At 39.7% G+C, this 7,848-nt stretch overlaps 1 pseudogene; it reads left to right on the top strand.

The window, feature by feature from the left end:
• Positions 1-4,431: 4,431 nt before the first annotated feature.
• LOC119922213 lies at positions 4,432-5,386 on the top strand (annotated as a pseudogene).
• The last annotated feature ends 2,462 nt before the right edge of the window (positions 5,387-7,848 follow it).

The raw sequence follows: 7,848 nt of genomic DNA, 5'->3' as shown, positions 1-7,848 counted from the left end.
TGTGTGACCTTGGGCAAGTCCCTTCACTTCTCTGGGCCTCAGTTACCTCATCTAGAAAATGGAGATTAAGACTGTGAGCCCCCTGTGGAACAACCTGATCACATTGTAACCTCTCCGTTGCTTAGAACAGTGCTTTGCACACAGTAAGCACTTAATAAGTGCCATCATTACTATTATTATTAACCAATAGGATTCTTGTTGAATTTTTGAGTAATTTGTGTCTTTGCTAATCATAATAATGCTGGTATACGTTAAGCACTTACTATGAGTGTTTCTATGTGTTGGTATGTGTTCTAAGAGCTGGGGTAGTTACAAGGTGATTAGGTTGTCCCACACAGCGCTCACAATCTTAATCCCCATTTTACAGATGAGGTAAATAAGGCACAGCGAAGTTAAATGACTTGCCCAAAGTCACACAGTTGACAAGTGGTGGATTCGGGATTAGAACCCACGACCTCTGACTCCCAAGGCTATACTCTTTCTGCTAAGCCATGCTGCTTCTCTAATGCTACAGAGAATATGGATAGAGCCTAGGAGTCAGAAGGTCTTGGATTTTGATTCCAGCTCCTCCACTTGTCTGCCACGTGATTCCCCAATCTAAGGCACTAAAAAGTGAAGTGACTTGCCGTGGGTCATGCAGCAGGCAAGTGACAGAGCTGGGATTAGAACTCAGGTCCTCTGACCCCTTGACCAGTGCTAATTGTGCTACTCCATGCTGCTGAACTTCAGTGATCTAAGAACTGACTGGGACATATCCAGGTGATTTAGGTGCAGCTGTCAGTCCTCAGACTAACTAATCACTTGGTTCCTGAAACTTGCGCTTTAAGCCATAACAATTTGTCAGAACCCAATTGTTTTAATGGAATTTATTATAAACACTTACTGTGTGTCAAACACAGTTCTAAGTGGCTAAGGTAGATACAATTAAATCAGGTTATATACAGTCCGTGTCTCACATGTGGTTCATTTTATTTTATTTTATTTTATTTATTAATTTGACTACCTATTTACTTGTATTAATGTCTGTCTTCTGCTTTAGACTGTGAGCTCATTGTAGGCAAGAATGTGTCTGTTGCTTTAATGTACTCTCCCAAACGTTTAGTACAGAGCTTTGCACACAGTAAGCTCATTAAATGCAATTGAATGAATTAATAAATGAATGAATGTGGCTCACATTCTAAGTAGGATGGAAAGCGAGTATTTAATCCTGATTTTACAGTTGAGGAAATTGAAACACAAAGAAGTGAAGAGACTTTCTAAAGATCACACAGCAAGCAATTGGCAGAGCTGGGATAAGAACCCAGGTCCTCTGACTCCCAAACCTGTGCTGTTTCTACTGGACCATGCTGCTTTTCAATTTTCTTCTGGAACAATGTTTTGAATAGAAACTAGTTCCTGTATCAGAAATTCCCCATAACTGTGTACTAAATCAATGAGAGATAAATAATACAGTTGGACTAATGCATTTATATCGAGTCAAAGAAGTTCCACAACAGGAGAGCAGACTTTTACTTCTCCAAAATCACAATGGATGTATCCACTACCGCTAGTGATCCCAACTGGCAGTAAAAAATTTCCCCAATCAATTAGTGGTATTAAGTAACCGTTAATTAATTATCCCAATAATCCTCTGTTTCATCACTCCACCCCTCTTCCAACTTCCCCCTTTTCCCCTTTGTTTTCCCATTTGTCTATAATTCCTGTGCATCCCCTCAATCATTCAGTCGGTATATTTTTAATGATATTTGTTTAGTGCTTACTATGTGCCAGGCACTGAAGTAAGCCCTGTAGATATAAGATAATCAAATTGGGTACAGTTCCTGTCCCCCTTAGGGCTCACAGTCATAATCCCCATTTTATAAGGGAGAGAACTGAGGAACAGAGAAGGGACTTGCCTAAGATCATGGAGCGGACAAGTAGCAGAGCCAGGATTAGAACCCAGGTCCTCTGACTCCCAGGTCTGTGCTCTATTGAGTGTTTAGTGTATACCCTATGTGCTAAGTGCTCAAGAATTCAAAAAAAAAAAATTGTTCAGACATATGCTCCCCAGAACCAGTGCCATAAAAATACTGGTATTTATTTTGTGCTTGCTATGAACCAGGACCACACATAGCTCACAGTCTAAGAGGGAAGGAGAACAGACAACTTATTGCCATTTTGCAAAGTAGGAAACTGAGTCCCAAACATGTATAAGGACTTGCCCAACCAAGATCACACATCAGGCAAGTGGAAGAACTGGGACTAGAACCCAAATCCTTTGACTTCTAGCTCTGTGAACCTTATACTAGACCACCCTGCCTCACAGTGCCTTAAAGTGAGTTAGTGCTGGATACTTAATGTCCTTGGAACCTGAGGTTCTTTGGAACCTACTTGGAAAAAGAAATTGTGAAACAAATTTAGTTATTGTGAAAAAGCTAAATCCTGTTGCTGTTAAAGACTTACAGATATTAGAGAAGAAACGGTGGCCTAGTGTGAAGAGCTGAGGACTGGGACTCAGAGGACCTGGGTTCCATTCCTGTTTCTGCCACTTCTCTGCTGGGTGACCTTGGACAATTCATTTGACTTCTCTGTGTCTCAGTGACCTCATTTGTAAAATGAGGATTAAATATCTGCCTTTCTTCTTACATATATTGTGAGTCCCATGGTGGGGCAGGGTCTGGGTCCAACCTGATTAAGTTGCATTCACCCCAGAGCTTAGAACAATGCTTGACACATAGAAAGTGTTTATAAAATATCATCATGACAAATCTCATAATAGATGTTTAGATAGACCTTTCTGAACAGGGTGATATTTCTTTTGTGAACTAATTTTAATCAAGTCAAGTTCCGGTAATTAAAAGTTTAGATGGCAACAGCGAATTTTTTAGGTCATTCCAGTCATTGGTTGAATTTTTGTCCAACCACTCTATAAATTTATCTAAACAATAATGCAAGTTCCTTAAACCAAGGTAACTGGTTATTTATAGTCATCTAGATCATCAAGCTCTCCATTCTTTCAGAAAGGGATTTACTGCTTAGACTCCTGCATGGGCTTTCCCTCCACATTCCTCTGAAGAAGGAGATGCAAATCAAAGACAGGGTCAGAGCATAACAATGAATGAACTTGTCTTCATCTGATGAAACTGATTCTGCCCCAAGACAAGTGGAGAGTGGGTTGTCCCATTTAAGGAAGGATATGCATATGGATATGGGGAGGCTCTGTCACCCCCAGCCTCCCAAACCCCTGGTTTCAATACAAGGATTGAGAAGCAGTGTTGTCTGATGGAAAAAGTACAGGCCTAGGAATCAGAGGACATGTGTTCTAATTTCGGCTCTGCCACATGTCTGCTGGGTGAACTTGGGTAATTCACTTAACTTCCTCACACCTCAGTTATCTCATATGTAAAATAGAGATTGACTGTGAGCCTCATGTGGGACAGGGACTGTATCCAAACTGATTACCTTGTGTCTACCCTAATGCTTGACACACAGTCAGCATTTAACAAATACTACAGTTAAGTATTTTAAGGTTTATTTAGTGATTAATCAAGTTGTATAGTAACAATAATAAAAATACAATAAATAATTATGGTATTTGTTTAGTGCTTACTATGTGTCAATACCTATACTAAATGTTGAGGTAGATACAAGTTAATCAGGTTGGACATAGTCCCTTTCCTGCATGGGGCTCACAGTCTAAGTAGGAGGGAGAACAGGTATTGAATTTCCATTTCACAGTTGAAACAGGCACAGCAAAATTAAGTGATTTGCCCATGGTAACACATCAGGCAATAGGTAGACTTGAGATTAGAACTCGGGTCCTCTGACTCCCAGGCCCCTACTCTTTCTACAAGGCCATACTGCTTCTCTAATATGTAATACACATAAAATACAAAATACACACATAATGTAATAATAATAATGATGACATTAAGTGCTTACTATGTGCAAAGCACTGTTCTAAACTCTGATGAGTTACAAAGTGATCAGATTGTCCCATGGGGGGTTCACAGTCTTAATCCCCATTTTACAGATTAGGGAACTGAGGCCCAGAGAAGTTAAGTGACTTGCTCAAAGTCACAGAGCTGACAATTGGTAGAGCCAGATTTGAACCCATGACCTCTGACTCCAAAGCCCAGGCTCTTTCCACTGAGCCACGCTGCTTCTCTACAAGTTAATATAGATAAGCACTAGAACATTCACCCTGGGGGAAAATGCAGAGATTTCATACAATATTAACATTTAATATTTTATGATAAGCACTTGACAAAGTCATCACTAAACACATGGGAGAGTACTACTTTACTCCAATGCAATTGTTAATTATTTGATAATTAAACTATCAAGTAGTACATAGTAAGATCTTAGCAAATACCATTAAAAAACAACTATCGCCCTGCTCAGAAGACACTTGCCAAGACACCTGTTTTCTTTCTCAAGCAGCTGATGCAGATGGAATACATGGCAGAGAGAAACCCGACGTATGTGACTGAGTTTGTTCTCTTGGGAATCTCAAACCGTCCAGAATGACAGATTCCTCTCTTCCTGGTGTTTCTAATCATCTATTTTATTACAGCAATAAGAAATCTTGGGATAATCACGATTACCAATATAGATTCCCAACTGAAAGCTCCGATGTATTTTTTCCTCCAGCATTTGGCATTCATGAATCTAGGTAATTCCACCGCCATTGCCCCCAAAATGTTGGTGAACTTCTTAGCAAAGAATAAAACCATTTCCTATTATGAATGTGCTTCACAGATAGGATGTTTTTCAATTTTAATTATTGCAGAGATTTTCATGCTCGCTACTATGGCCTATGACCCGATACGTGGCTATTTGTAAGCCATTGCTTTATAGGATGATCATCTCCAGGGGAGTTTGTAACTTAATGGTTATTCTTATATACACCTATAGCTTCATTGAAGGAGTGATTGTCTCAACTTATGTAGTTTCAGTGTCTTACTGTTCCTCAAATGTAATCAACCATTTCTATTGTGATCATTTCCCTCTGCTGGCACTTTCCTGCTCTGATACCCACATACCAGAGACAATCATTTTTACATTTTCTGGCAGTAATTTGATTTTCACCCTCACAGTTGTTCTGGTGTCGTATTGTTTCATCATCTTGGCCATTGTGAGGATTCTCTCGTCTGAGGGAAGGTGGAAAGCCTTCTCCACTTGTAAGTCTCACTTGATGGCTGTAACAGTTTTCTATGGGACTCTTTTTTTCATGTACCTGAAACCCAAAGGCAGTCACTCCTTGGATACATATAAAATGGCTTCTGTATTCTATACTATCGTGATCCCCATGCTGAATCACTCAATCTCCAGCCTGAAGAACAAGGAAGTAAAAGATGCTTTGAAAAGACTCTTGACTAATTCCCATCAATCTTTCAAAATATGAATTTAAGAACTGTTCAACAAAATCAGAGTCAGTAGAAAAAGAGTTCTCATAATGTTTTATTGTTTTAGTACCTAGTTTCATGGAACCTATGTGAAATGGGTGCTTGTGAACTCTGAAGCATTGAAATATGTTCTATTCTTCACTGTACTTCATAGTGGTTTGGTGATTACACTCATCATTTGTAAGTTTTTAGATAAATTGTTTTAAGAATGAGGTGAGATCCACACTCTATATTCCAATTAAGGTTGTTTCAGCCCAATATAATTTTCTTATAAACAATTGATTTAATAATGATCTCCATAACATTCCTATACAATGGTACTGTAGTTTTTCAAAATTATTCCACATCATTTATTTGTGCATAGCTGAAGTGTAGGGATTTTTCAAATCTCTATACAGTGACAATTTGGAAGGCCAAATGACCTGACTTAGATTAGCACATTTTGGACACATAATCAGGAGAAATAATTCTTTGGAGAAGACACTGATGCCAGGAAAAGTCCAGGGAAAACATGGAAGAGGCAGACCGGTAGCTAGATGGATAGGGACCATAACAAAGATAACAGAAGAACCATTAGAAAGGTTAAAGATTATGGCAGAGGGCAGGATGTTCTGGAGAAAGTATATCCATGGAGTCACTATGAATCAGAAATGACAATTACAATCTTCTCCAAGGCAAATGATTCCCATGTTTTGTGTATTTCTTTTTGGTTCCCCTTTCCCTATGATCCGTTCATCATTTTCACTTTTACTGATCTGCTCTGTCATATTTCTAGTTCTTTAAATGCAGGGTAGCTTAAAAGGTACAAAGTGGTGGTTTCATCATTATGGTACTTGTTAATCAATTGTATTTACTGAATGCTCAGTGCCTGCAGAACACTGTACGAAATGTTTGGAAGAGTACAATACAACAATATAACAAAGTCAGTAGACACACTCTTCACCCACCACAAGCTCACAATCTAATCGTAAATAAATTACGAATATGTACATACGTGCTGTAGGTCTATGGGTGGGATGAATAAAGGGAGCAAATCAGGTTGATGCAGAAGAGAGTGGGCAAAGAGAAAATGAGAGCTCAGCCAGGGAGAGCCTCTTGGCAGAGATGTGCTTTGAAGATAGGGTGAGTAATTGTCAGATGTGACAAGGATATTCCAGGACAGAGGCATGACATGGGCCAGAGGTCAGCGGTGAGATAGACGAGCTCAAGGTTTGTGATAGAAGAGCAAAATGTGTGTTCTGGGTTGTAGTAGGAGAGCAGCAAGGTGAGGTAGGAGGGGGCAAAGTGATTGAGTGCTTTAAAGCAGATGGTAAGGAGTTTCTGTATGATAATGGAGGTAGATGGGAAGCCACTGGAGTTTCTTGAGGAGTGGGTAAACATTTTGTAGAAAAATGATTCATTACTATCAGTGATGAAAGGTTCTAATCTAAGAACCACCAATGGCATCTTGCGTGTTGGATAAACTCAATAGGAAGCCTGAACAGAATAGATCTCTGTAATGTGTTTCTGATTATCTCATTCTTCACAAAGGACACAATATACCTATTGGCAACTCCTCCAAGCTATGGAAGTCATGGCTATGTCAGAGAATACTTCCCAAAGGCTCATGGAAAAAATAAATATAGCCCCAGAGATAACTCTGAGTGGAAATTCTGGTTTCTTCACATCTAACATTTTAGAATCAGATTGATTTGAAGACTGTGAGCATCAAATGTTGTGATACGATTGACTGATTGATTGAAAGACTGTGGGGCATGATACTGCTCAAACCTGGGGAAAAGAAATAGTATAGAAAGACCAAGGTTGACTTCAGGATACTGAGAGGTGGGTTAGCAGGGAAAGGGGCCACCTGCCAGTCCTGAATGTTGGACAAGGAAACCCCGTCTCTTAGATCTACTCCTCTATGGAGAAAGGGGGAAAGGAAATAGATGGATGATGGAGGAGGGGGTTTCACCAAGGCACTGAGCCTGAAACGATCAAGGACAGAAACAAGTGGGGAAGGTTAAGGTGATAGTCTCTTGGTGGACACAGTTCTAGACCTACATTTTTGGGTCCACACATGAACTGAAAGGCTCCAAACATAATTATTCAGCTCAGGATTGAGGAAATATCAATTCTTTTTCCTCTCCTCTCCTATATGAGGCTATTCCATTCACACTTAGCTCTGCAAAGGGGCCAAAGGAGAGGAGAATCGGGAGTGTATACTCAAAGTTTCTCCCTGACTATGAGGAAAGGCATTCTTTAGTAAGTTATATGTGGCTGTATGGATTTTCAGATTGATAGCATGTGTCCTCATTAGTATGAAACTTGCCTAGTGCAAAATTTGAAAATTCATTCATTCATTCAATCGTATCTATTGAGTGCTTACTATGTGCAGAGCACTGTACTAAGCAGTTGGGAAGTACAAGTTGGCAACACATAGAGATGTTCTCGACCCAACAGCGGGTTCACAGTCTAGAAG

This window comes from Tachyglossus aculeatus, unplaced genomic scaffold (assembly GCF_015852505.1).
Source record: "Tachyglossus aculeatus isolate mTacAcu1 unplaced genomic scaffold, mTacAcu1.pri scaffold_100_arrow_ctg1, whole genome shotgun sequence".
In the NCBI taxonomy this organism is placed as follows: Eukaryota; Metazoa; Chordata; class Mammalia; order Monotremata; family Tachyglossidae; genus Tachyglossus; species Tachyglossus aculeatus.
Note: the sequence above shows the minus strand (reverse complement) of the source record. Positions and strands in the feature narration are given on the sequence as shown.